Here is a 13381-nt window from a genome sequence, read left to right as displayed (position 1 = left end):
ACATGGTGAAACCCCATCTCTACTAAATGTGCAAAAAATTAGCTGGGCATGGTGGCACGTGCCTGTAATCCCAGCTACTCTGGAGGCTGAGGCAGGAGAATTGCCTGAACCCAGGAGGCAGAGGTTGCGGTGAGCCGAGATAGCATCATTGCACTCCAGCCTGGGTAACAAGAGTGAAACTCTGTCTCAAAAAAAAAAAATGCTTTTGCTTAAAGTACTGGTATATTTTTATAAGTTTTGGGTCTTTATTTAGTTATTAACTTGTTCCTGCAACCATAAATATTTTATAACCAAAGGTGCTCAATCCCTAAATATATAATCCAACAGATTTAGTGTGTGTGTGTGTGTGTGTGAGAGAGAGAGAGAGAGAGAGACAGAGAGACAGAGAGAGAGAGAGAGAGTCTCAATCTGTCTCCCAGGCTTGAGTGCAGTGGTGTATTCATGGCTGGCTCACTGCGCCCTCAAACTCCTGGGCTCAAGTGATCCTCCAACCTCAGCCTCCTGGGTAGCTTGGACCACAGGCATGAGCCACCATGCCAGCTAATTTTTATATTTTTTGTAGACATGAGGATCTCAATATCTTCCCAGGCTGGTCTTGAACTCCTGATCTCAAGTGATCCTCCCGCCTTGGCCTTCCAGAGTGCTGAGATTACACTTGTGAGCCCTACACCCTGCCCAGATTTAGCTTTTTCTAAAGCTTTTATTTAAAATAAAGTCACTAAGGTTAAGATGCCTCTGACGGTTTCGCATTTTAAGTGCAAAGACTATGTTGAGTGAATTTTTCCATCAGTTGTAAAACGTGCATCCATGTTTATCTCATTCCTATGGTTTCCAATTAATCATCCCTTCTTCCTTTTTGGAAACACACGGGCTAGTGGGCTCCATGTCAGTTGGCATTTCCAGAAGGACGGCGCTGAACGCTCTGCTCTTCGACTTCAAGTGGTGCAGAGGGACGGTCACCAGAGGGCGCGCGGCCTCGGCCCTGCAGTGCCCCCGGTCACCAGCAGAGGGCGCGCTGGAGCAAGGCGGCGTAACTGCCTGGTGGCCAAGCTCCTCTAACAATCAGAAGCCCGGCTTTACAGAGGCTGACAACTCCACATGGACCAAGACCCTTTCCCATGTAATTTCTAGAACTGTAACCCCAAGACCCTTTCACATGTCGTATCTGGAGTTGTCAGCCTCTGTAAAGCCGGGCTTCTGATTGTTAGAGGAGCTTGGCCACCAGGCAGTTACGCCGCCTTGCTCCAGCGCGCCCTCTGCTGGTGACCGGGGGCACTGCAGGGCCCTCGCACTCACAACGCTGGCGGAGATCAGAAGTTCAAGACCAGCCTGGGAAAATATCGAGATCCTCATGTCTACAAAAAATATAAAAATTAGCTGGCATGGTGGCTCGTGCCTGTGGTCCCAACTACACAGTAGGCTGAGGTTGGAGGATGACTTGAGCTCAGGGGTTTGAGGCCACAGTGAACCAGCCATCATGCTCACACCACTGCACTCAAGCCTGGGAGACAGAGTGAGACACATTCTCTCTCTCTCTCTCTCTCTCTCTCTCTCTCTCTCTCTCTTTCTCTCTCTCTCTCTCTCTCTTTCTCTTTCTATCTCTCTCCCTCTCTCTCTCTCTCACACACACACACACACACACACATTCAGGTTAAATCTGTTGAATTATGTATTTAGGGACTGAGTACCTTTGGTCATAAAATATTTATGGTTGCAGGAACAAGTTAATAACTAAGTACAGACCCAAAACTTATAAAATTATACCAGTACTTTAAGCAAAAAGCATTCTTAATTTAAAAATAAGTTTTAAAGATAATAGTACACTCCTAAATTATTATTAAAATCAATAGTAACAGAGAAAAGTAGCAATACTAATAGCCTGACAGAAACTGATCACAATCATTCATAAGAGACAACACTATTCTTAATAACCTACATAAACAAACATTAAGTAATTCTGTTTGTACGTTAATGTGCTGGGGTTACAGGTGTGATTACTTAATGTTTACCTTAAGTAATCACACCTGTAATCCCAGTACTTTGGGAGGCCGAGGAAGGCAGATAACCTGAGGCCAGGAGTTGGACACCAGCATGGCCAACATGGTAAAACCCAGTCTCTACTAAAAATACATAAAAAAAATAGCTTTGCATAGTGGCATTATCATAGGCAGTGAGGTTTATCTGAGGTGCGATTATTGCTAATTGAAAACTTTTCCCAATACCCCGCTGTGATGACCAGAAATATAGTAAGCAATATAGGCAATTTTTGGAAGTCTCCACAGGGATGGAATAAAAAAATTAAACAAAAAAATAAAAATAAATTAAAATAGAAAAGAAATAAAAAAATTAGCTGGACGTGGTGGTGCACATCTGTAATCCTACCTACTTGGGAGGTAGAGGCAGGAGAATCCTTAAACCCAGGAAGCAGAGGTTTTAGTGAGCCGAGATCATGTCATTGTGACAAGGGTAAAATTCCGTCTGAAAAAAAAACTTTGTTCTTTAAAACAGCTGCGTTCCTCCTCTTGCTTTCTGAGGACTCCTTGCTCTGTCACTTAGTAGTGGCTAATAAACTCTTTTAATGTCACTAGACTGTGCGACTTGCCATAAATTCCATTTCATGTGAGACCCAAAATCCTGTTGCTGGGGTCTGGGACAAGACCCCTCTTCTGGAGACAAAATTATACTAATTCTTTTCTTTTCTTTTTTTTTTTTTTTTTTGAGACTGAGTCTTGCTCTGTTGCCCAGGCTGGAGTGAAACGGCATGATATTGGTTCACTGCAGCCTGTGCCTCCCAGGTTCAAGCGATTCTCCTGTTTCAGCCTCCTGAGTAGCTGGGATTACAGGCGTCTGCCACCACACTGGCTAATTTTTGAATTTCTAGTAGAGACAGGCTTTTTCAATGTTGGCCAGAGCAGTCTTGACCTCTTGACCTCAGGTGATCCACATGCCTCAGCCGCCTAAAGTACTGGGCTGACAGGCATGAGCTACCTTGCCTGGCTGGCTTGCAACCTTGGTGATCACTTAGATATGGAGGGTGAAGGAGGAGGCGTGTCACGCAGATATCACTCTTGGATTACCACCTGAGATATTAGGCACAAGGCTCTATTATTGGTTCGAACCCTGAGAGCACCAGTAAACAGCTCGAGGTGGTGTGGAGCAACATGCTGTTTTCATGAGCATCTGGGTGCAGACGGGCTGAGGCCTAAAATGGTATCAGCCCCAAGTGAGGGTGAGGCTGGGGTTTTCTAGTCTCCTGTAAATGGGACGTGTTCCAGTCTAACGTAACTGCTCCGTGGTACCTAAACGGCCTCTCTCTTGATCTTCAAGGGGTCCTTGTCTTCCGGACTGCCCTTTTCTGGCTTCTGCTCGTTTGCTGACCCACGCTGCTGGTGCACGTGGTCTTGTACCTTGGGACCAAGCCTGAGGAGGGAGGAGTAATCCCCCCAAGCTTTCAGGCCCCAGGGAGAATCTTTCATTAAAGAGAGTAGGCTGGCTGGTTATTCTTTGTTAAGCACAACTCGGTTTTGCAGGTGCAGTGGGGTGCCTCAAGCTGAAAGCCTGACTCCTCATATGGGCCAGACCCTACGTGGCCGTTCCTGTGACTGCCAGACCACTTTGAGGCTCAGAGACAGTTTTATCTCACCTCTGTCCTGCACATGTTTATGGGTGCCTTCTCTGTGTTGGCAGATCTGGGGGTCCAGATAGGATCCCGTGAAGGGATCTCAAAGGTCGTTAGTCCACAGTGTTTATCACATCACTTCCACAATCAAAGATGAATAAAATATAGAGCATATTTAATAATAAGGTTGATGGTGCACCTGTGCTAGGCAGTGTTTTAGTTCCTGAGACACCAAGGAATTGAGACAATCGTTGCCTTCGAGTTTTGCATCTGTTAAGTCCTGCTATCGAGAACTGTGTGTCTTAAAATGTCTAATTTATCAGGCGGGATCTGGGCTGTCTGTAAGCTTAGGTAAGGGGAGGCTGATATCAAGCAAGTATCCAGTACCCCCTCAACATCCCAGTTCTTCTCCACCAATCTTCCAATTCTAGGACTGATGCGGAGGCCCTTGGAGCGACTTAAGAGGGGAAGTAGTCAGTGTGCTCTGTGGCTAGCTTATTTGGGAGCATACATTGTAAATCATCTGCTGACAAAACATTGGAAACAACTAGTGTTTCAGCTTGAGTTTCTCATAAATGGCTTGCAGTCGTATAAACCAGAGCATGTATACCACAGAGCAACATGAGGGTCCCTCTACCACCCTTTCTCCCAGCGGCCTAAGTGGGCATCTACACAGAATAATGTGTGCAGCCTCACTGTGTGGAAGTCCAGTGCTTTGTGCTTGGAGTGTCATCAGGGAAGGGCCCCTGGCTTGGAAGGTTGATGAGCTGCCACGGTGGGAAGGAGGGGACGTGTGGTGCTGCTGGGTCTGCGTCTCACTCTGTGACAGGAGGCATGAAAGAGCCTTGGTCTTATGAAGACCTTGGGTGTCCCAGCTCACTTCAGCCCTGAGCAGCCTGATGCAGGCACTGGGCCTTGGTTCTGGAAGTGAGAATATAGCACAGGCTTCCACTGCATGGCTGGCACAGTGGGCATTCAGGTGCCTATTTGGGGACTGCTACGGAGTCCTGTGCCAGATGCAGTGGTGCACAGCTGGGAGCCAAGGGTCTCTGCTTCTGCTGGAGAATCTAGGCAGATGTAAAGGGTTAAGGTTAGTGGTAGGGTTAGGGGTTAAGTTTAGGTTTGGTGTTGGGGTTTGGAGATTGGGGTCAAGGGTCAAGGGTCAGGGCTAAAGAGTAGGATGAGGGATTGGGTAGGGGTAGGGTTAGGGTCACGGCGTTAGGGTTTAGGGTTAGAGGTTAAGGGGGTGAGGGTGAGGGTAATAAGCAGATTACTAAAAGCAATTCTGCTTCACTTCAATAACAGTCTTCTCCAACTCATTTTGTCTCCACAAACTTATTTTTTCCAAGAAGAATCCCAGGCTTCTTGAAGAACCCAGTGACTTTTCACACCTTAAATCTGTGAAATTCTGTCTTCTGCCGTACACATAGTTCAAATATACAACGCGAGGCAAAGCCAGACGCCTACCTGAAGGGACCCAAGAAATTCTTCTTTCTCTCTCTGGAGCAAAATGAATTCTTTTTTCTCTCTCTCTGGAACAAAATGAATTCTTTTTTCTCTCTCTCTGGAACAAAATGAATTCTCTGGACCATCAGTGCTAACCTTCAAAAACCAAACCCATTTGTGAGATCTCCTTTAAAACTACTGTAGAACCAAGTGTTTATATTTATATGACATTAATTTAGTATTTATATTAATATAAGGGAGAATGCTGAAATCTGTCTACGACACATGTGCCTCTGGCTTATTGCCCAGTAAATTGTTGCCTCAGACTAAACTTCGTTTTCTGTCTCTAATTTTTGAAGTAAAGAATATAACTGATCTCAAAACATCTGCTTTTATTTTAGCGACTCGTGCTGCCATCTCCATTCTTCCTTGTATTCTTGCAATCTGTGTGGAAGCTCTTAAATGTGAACATTTTAACCACCTTCATGCTCCCATGTATAAGGTCAGCACATTCTTGCTTGAGGCTTTGGCTGCTTATCATCGTAGTGTGCCCTAACATATTGTAAGATTTGGGTTTGTTTTGGGGATGAGGTCTACATATAGAGAAAGGAGAAATGCTTAGAGTCACCATCAGGACAGCTGGGATGAAAGCTGGGGATGGGCAGGTGCCTTTCAAGTCACCCCAAGCCTGAGGCTGGAGGAAACATGTCCACCCCCTGTAAACACTTTTATTAATGTTTTAATTACCATTTGTCTTACAGCATTAAAGTAGTCAAAACAGGCGTATTAAAAAATGAAAAGTAGGCATATTAAAACTTGCAACATTATTTAAATTTAAATATATTATTCATACCTCATCAACATTTTCTTTTGTTGAAAAGTCTAAGGTTAATTGACAGTATAGTTTTAATAGTAGATAGAATGATGTGTGTTTTATAAACATTAACATCCTACGTTACATGTATGAACCAAGAAAATCTGAGACAGGCTTTAGATTTTTTAGGGAGTTTATTTTGCCAAGTTTGAGGATGCACACACCCGTGATATATCCTCATGAGGTCCGGACAACATGTGCCCCAGGTGGTAGGAGCACAGCTTGGTTTTATACATTTAAGGAAGTCATGAGACATCAATTATGTGTAATATGTACATTGGTTCAGTCCAGAAAGGTGAGACAACTTGAAGAGAGGCCAAACGGGGGTCTTCCAGATCATAAATAGATAAAGATGAATGGTTTCATTCTTTTGAGTTGCTGATTACCCTTTTCAAATGAGGCAATCAGATATGCATTTATCTCGGTGAGCAGATGTGTGACTTTGGATAGAATGGGAGGCAGGTTTGCCCTAAGCAGTTCCCAGCTTGACTTCTCCCTTTAGCTTAGTGATTTTGGGTCTCCAAGATTTTTTTCACAAGGTCTGACATGTTTTCCTATGAACATTAATTATTCATTATGTATTTTATTACACAAATAAGGCCGAGATATTTTAAAAAGTATCAACTTCATGACTAAGCTAAATAATTACATAGAAGTTCAACTAAATTTGGACACATTCCAGAGTTTGGGTTTCCAATAATTTTTTGTGATTATTTTAAAGGTAAAGTATTTTTCCCCCATAAAACATAGAAACATCTAAAATCACCCATAGGATGTCCTGCCAATTTTGTTTCTCTAGTTTCCTCATTTTCTGCAAAGCCTTATTGAGGAAATTGACTTTGAATATCCTTTTAAACTTTTCTGTTTTAGAAAGTGTTGTGGTGAAACTGAATTATCATGGTCACAAGTTCGGTTCATGTTCTTTTTTTCTTTGAATATTTTTTCTTAGTGGCCAATATTTCATTCTGGTGTATTATGGCTAAAAAGTAGACACTGGAAAAAAATAAAGACAAGAAGAATTTGGAATAAGTGAACCAGTCACAATGTGTCAATCAGCCATTGGAACATATTTTTACAAAGTCACTCTTGTTAAAATATTTATCCATGAATTGAAATCAAATCTGTAAGGTTATTATTTTTTTTCCTGATCTAGGGTGAACAGCATTTTAGAGAATGAACCCAGGACACATCCACAGCACAAGAAAAATATGTGAAAAATAAGTTTACACATATGTAAAGCCCATACTCAAGGAGTGAGGCCTTAGCTCCACCTTCTTGCTGGTTGACTGTCTACATTAAGTATTTGGAATTCTTTTGCAAAGAAGATTTCTATTCAACTCCATTTGCTTATTCACCTACACATACAAATGGAGACACCTAGATAATTACTTGAAGCTTTAGTTAGTATTAAACACTGCAGCGGTATGTTGAACAGTTCATTCCTGTGTTGACCAGCAGTAGCTCTTTTTATTGGCTCCAATTTTCCTTTGACATATTTCAATTTTTTTTTAGTACTTACTTACTTTTTGATACTTCAAGATTATCCTAGTTCATATATTTACTGTCCCAGTTCTAGTATCACACATTTCTTCAAAGAGCCTGATTCCTTTCAGAATGGTAGGAAAACTTCTATCTGGCTGCTGAGTGAGCACATTGTGTCTTGTCTCTCATTAGCAATGCTAGGAAGTATATGTGTGTATGTCACCTACCTATACACACCTAGTTAGGAAGGTTTTGATGTGGAACTCTATCTGTATTAAACTAAACATAAGTTTATGTTGATGTCTTCACCCCGATCTACTATCACATGAATCTTTCTACCCTTCTCCCCTTGCTAATTTATAACCTCCCACGTCAACAGTGAGGGACCTAGTTTCTACCATCTGCGACTTATATAACTCATTGTTTGATTCCAGATACAGATACTGTGGTTTTACAATTGTTCACAATTATCCCTGTTGGAAGAAACTTTATAAAATGGAATCCAATGATGAAGTATAGTTTATTTTCCTTCAGCCTACAGATTCTATTCATTGGTAAGGAGACTTAGGTCAGCACCATTTTCCCTACACCTTCAGAGAGTTGTTTCCCACATTTGTGTCTTAGTCCATTTTGTGCTTCTGTAACACAATACCTGAGGCAGGGTAATTTCTTAGTAAAGAAGATTCATTTGGCTCACAATGCTGGTGGCTGGAATGTTCAAGATAGAGCAGTTGCATCTGGTGGGGCCTCAGTCTTTTTTGCCTCATGGTGGAAAGTGGAAGGGGAGCAAGGGGTGCACCAGAGATCACAGCAAGAGTGAAAGCAGGAGGAAAGCCAAGGAAACAAGACTCTTTGACTATCTACTCTTGCAGGAATTAATCCATTCCTTTGAGAGCAGACAGAACTCACCCCCATGGGAGGGCATTAATCTATTTATGAGGAATCAATCTCCATAATCCAAACACCTTCCACTAGGCCCCATCTCCCCACACTGCCGCCTTGGGGGTCAAATTTCAACATGAGTTTTTGCAGAAACAAACCACATCTAAACCATTGTAATTTGTAACATAGTTAAATCATTTTTTACATTATGGATTCTGTGCTGGGATACTCCACATTCTGAATAATATTATTTAACTTGAATAGAGTTTGATTTACCCATTTAGCTGTATAATTCTGCATTCTTTTACAAATGGATAGTGGCCAGTATATACTATTAAAAAAACATATGGAACACTTCAAACCCCCACCCCATGCAGACAGTGGCTTTGCATCTGTGTAGTTTCCCTTCTCCAGAATCTCATTAAGTGAAGTCACACTTTGTGGATTCTCTTCACACTGTCTTATTCCACTTAGCAATGTGCATGAAAGATCACTCATGTCTTCGTGTGAGTTTATAGCTTGTTCCTTTCTATGGCGAAATAGTATTTCATTGCATCAATGTATTACAATTTGGTTATGCATTTTGGGGACCAAACCTTCCTCTTCTTTGGTCCAGGGTTGGAGGCCTTCAAATTATCTGACAATAGATACATTAATAGGGGAGACAATACTTGGTTGCTTGTTCCACATGTATTATCATGTGACAAAATTTATCAGATGGCAGGATCCAGTTTACAAAGAGGTAAAAATAGCCCAAAGAAAAGAAACAAGACTAGAATCTGATAACCCACAAGGGCTATAGTTTTCCTATTTAAAAAAAATTTTTTTGGAAACAGGGTCTGGCTCTACGTCTGAGGCTGGAGTGCTCAGCTTACTTCACCCTCTATCTCCTGGGTACAAGAAAGCCTCCCTCCACAGCCTCCTGATTAGCTGGGACCACAGGCACATGCCATCATGCCCAGCTAATTTTTGGATTTTTAGTAGAGGCAGGGGGCAGGGTTTTGCCATGTTGCCCAGGCTGGTCTTGAATTCTTGGCATCCCAAACTGCTGGAATTATAGGCATGTGCCACCATGCCTGGCTGAGTTTTTCATTGAAACATAAAATTTCTCTCTGTAGTAACCATCATTTTTGATCATAGATAATCAAAGATTATTCTTGTTTTAAAAATAAGTTCAAGTTTTGTTAGATTTTGCCTGACTATTTACGTAAGTGCAGCAAGAACAGGAGCTGACCACATAGGTGCTTTCAAGCTTCTTTGCTGCAAGTTTTCCTACAGAATCTCGGATTGGAGTTTGAAAGGCCTTATTGAGACTAAAAGCCAAGCCCAGAACATACTATCAAATTTCAGCTGCAGTCCTAAAACCTTTGAGTGAATTCCTCTCTTCTTGAGGCCCTAAAACTATCCCCAAATTCTTGGGCCTGCAAGGAAAGGACCTTTCTTACTAATCTGTATGGATGTGACTCTTGTAATCTAGGTATCAGGCTGGCTTTTCTCAGACTGCTTTGTAAGGATTGGGTCCATAAAAATCAACCTTAGTTCCTTAAAATTGCTGGTTGTAACTGATCTTAGGTACACTATTGCTAAATATAGTATTCCAGTAAAAGCCTTGATAATATAAACAAAGTTTCCAATTATGTCCTGTTCTAAGGTGAACAGATTCTTTTTGGACTTCTGCTAACAAGTATATTGTCAGGAAAATTAAGAGTGTTCAATAAGAGTTTCAAAATTCTGGCCGGGTGCGGTGGCTCAAGCCTGTAATCCCAGCACTTTGGGAGGCCGAGGCGGGTGGATCACGAGGTCGAGAGATCAAGACCATCCTGGTCAACAAGGTGAAACCCCGTCTCTACTAAAAATACAAAAAATTAGCTGGGCATGGTGGCTCATGCCTGTAATCCCAGTTACTCAGGAGGCTGAGGCAGGAGAATTGCCTGAACCCAGGAGGTGGAGGTTGCGGTGAGCCGAGATCGCACCATTGCACTCCAGCCTGGGCAACAAGAGCGAAACTCCGTCTCAAAAAAAAAAAAAAAAAAAAAAAAAAAAAAAGAGAATTTCAAAATTCTGGAGAAATCAGTCGAGGAAAAAGATAAATGGTTCATTTTTATTTAATTAAATGTAATCTTAATTGTTGTGAGTTATTGTTAGCTTAAGGGAAAGAGATTTCTTAAATCCAGAAACTATAACATTAAAGAACCAGCAATGATCAAAAGAAACTATAAAATTATAATCCATTTTCATCAGTTTATTCAGTGCCGTGTACTCAATTCCAGTCTTGCTGAATCTTGGGTTAGCCGTGTCATGAACCCATCAGTTTCTCAACTAGACTTCTGGACAGCTTCACTGAGTCAAGTGTATGGTCTTAAAGTTATTTGAGCAATATCATCAGGAGCCTGTAACCAGAGTACCTGTCATAGTCTTTTCTGTGAGTCTCAGAGGGAGTCCTGTGTTGGAGATGAACATTCTGATCCATAGCTGATTGCAGGAGCTTGTAGGAAAGCATCAGGCCTAAATAATATCTAAATGACAAAGAGCATGAAATGACTATGACAAAAGATCTGATGAGAGTTCAGGAATGATTTTGTTTTTTACATTTTGATTTATTTTTTTTTTTTTGAGAAGATGTTTCACTCTCGTTGCCCAGGCTTGAGTACAATGGTTGGATCTTGGCTCACTGTAACCTCCACCTCCCGGGTTCAAGCAGTTCTCCTTCCACAGCCTCTCAATTAGTTGGGATTGCAGATGTCCGTCACCAAGCCTGGCTAATTTTTTGTATTTTTAGTAGAGGCAAGGTTTCACCATGTTGGCCAGGCTGGTGTGAAACTCCTGAACTCAGGTGATCCACCCACTTTGGCTTTCCAAAATGCTGCGATTACAGGCATGAGTGCCTGCACCCAGTGAGAGATTTACCTCCTGTAAAGGGTTGCAGCCTGCAGGGTAGTCCTTTTAATAGGCTGGGAAGCATAGACTCCAGCCAGAAGCCAGAAGCAGACACTTTAAGGGAGAGATAAAGAAAAAAGAAATTTATGCTGAGTGGCATGGCCCAAGGCAAATATTGAATAAGCTCTAGGAGGAGTCATGAATATTTATGAAAGGAGAAATGAGTGCAATCGCAGTTGAGTTTCTGACTTCCTCGTGGGTCCCATGTACAAAAAATGGCAGTGTTACCATGATGACAGGGCAAAGGGTGAAGTTTTCAGCCTTCTGACATCAAAAGGTGAAGCAGAGGACGTGAAAACTTGCTCTGTGCATCCACTGTATACTGTCCAGACCCTCTCTGTCATGGGTGGTCTCTTATCAAGCAAGAAAGGAAAGGCAGCTTCAGGCAAGTGGTTGATATCAGTGGTGGAGTCTTTTGAAGGGGCTGGTTTCTCTTAAATCCTTTGGTTAGGTGTCTGTTCTGACTTGTGTGCATCTTTAATTGGGCTGCTTTACTTGTTTTTATTTTGTTTTGTTTTGTTTTGTTTTGAGATGGAGTTTCACTCTTGTTACCGAGGCTGGAGTGCACTGGCACGATCTCGGCTCACCGCAACCTCTGCCTCCTGGGTTCAGGCAATTCTCCTGCCTCTGCCTTCTGATTCGCTGGGATTACAGGCACGTGCCACCATGCCCAGCTAATTTTTTGTATTTTTAGTAGAGACGGGGTTCCACCATGTTGACCAGGATGGTCTCGATCTCTTGACCTCGTGATCCACCCGCCTCAGCCTCCCAAAGTGCTGGGATTACAGGCTTGAGCCACCGCACACAGCCTGCTTTACTTGGTTTTAAGATATTTTTGTATATTGAATACAAATTCTTTCTCAGATCTGTATTTTGCAAATAGTTTCTTTCAATATGTGGTTTGTGTTTTTATTCCCTTAACAAGATATTTTCCAAAGTATACACTTTTAATATTAAAAAAAAAATTCACCCAATTGTTCCTTTAGTGTGTATTGACAGTTTGTGTTGTTTGTTAAAATTCATTACTGAACCCAAGAGCAGATATCTTTTATTCTATGTTTTCTTCTCGAAATTGTGTAGTTTTGCATTTTTAGTGTAAGGATGATTTTGATTGATTATTTGAATAAGTTGCAAAGTTTTCATCTACATTTATTTTATTTCCTATGGTTTCCAATGAATTGTTCCTTCACTTATTTTGGGAAAGAGACAGGATAGTGGGCTTTGTTAGAGTCGGTAGATAGCTAGACATGAACATGATGGGAAGGCTCACCTGGAGGGACCATCAAAAATTTATATATTAGTAGCATCTCTAATGCTGGAGTGGATGGGCACTTGTCAGTTGTGGGTCAGAGGAAAAAGAGGTACCTATGCAGAAAGAAACACCCTAGAACTCCTCTTAGGATGCCCCGATCATCATTCACTCTACAGTTAAAATGTCAGAAAATTGCTAGCTACGTGCTGATAAGAAGGACAAAGGGGACATTTTTAAGAGAAACGTGGGAAGAATTGTCTTCTCAGATGAGGGCAGGGAAGGGCATCCGAAAGAGATAGGGAGGCACAGGAGGTACAGACGGGACTGCTGCAGGGCCTTGCTGGGAAGCAGGAAGGAGCCAGCCGCAACAGTGGAATCGGATTGATCACCACACATGTGCCTTAGCCCACAGTGAGGAAGCCCCGCAAGCCAAAGAGAGGCACGTCGGGGACCAAAGGTGGGAGCAGAAAAACCAGACAGAGCAGGTGGAGAGTTGAGACAGAGGCAGGAATGTGAAGAAGTACGTAATAAAATTCCCTGCACAGGACTCTTGGGCTGTTTTCCTGCACAGTCAGCACGTTCCTCCCTTGGGGTCTACTTATATTTTCTATAAGAAGCTCTTTACACTGCATTTATTTTATTTTCTTTTTTGAGACAGAGTTTCACTATTTTTACCAAGACTGGAGTGCACTGGCATGATCTCAGTTCACCGCAACCTCCGCCTCCTGGGTTCAAGCAATTCTCCTGCCTCAGCCTCCCGAGTAGCTGGGACTACAGGTGCACACCACCATGCCCAGCTAATTTCTGTATTTTTAGTAGAGACAGGGTTTCACCATGTTGACCAGGATGTGATCTCTTGAGCTCGTGATCCACCCATCTGGGCCTCCCA

General features: G+C 42.4%; 1 non-coding gene across 1 annotated transcript; it reads left to right on the top strand.

Annotated features, from left to right (window-relative positions):
• Positions 1-2141: 2141 nt before the first annotated feature.
• Positions 2142-2285, top strand: LOC141582320 (U4 spliceosomal RNA). The gene has a single exon (XR_012515188.1). It is a non-coding gene; the product is annotated as a U4 spliceosomal RNA (small nuclear RNA).
• Positions 2286-13381: the final 11096 nt, after the last annotated feature.

Source organism: Saimiri boliviensis, chromosome 19, assembly GCF_048565385.1.
Source record: "Saimiri boliviensis isolate mSaiBol1 chromosome 19, mSaiBol1.pri, whole genome shotgun sequence".
Classification (NCBI taxonomy): Eukaryota; Metazoa; Chordata; class Mammalia; order Primates; family Cebidae; genus Saimiri; species Saimiri boliviensis.
This window is presented reverse-complemented; position numbering and strand designations above follow the sequence as displayed.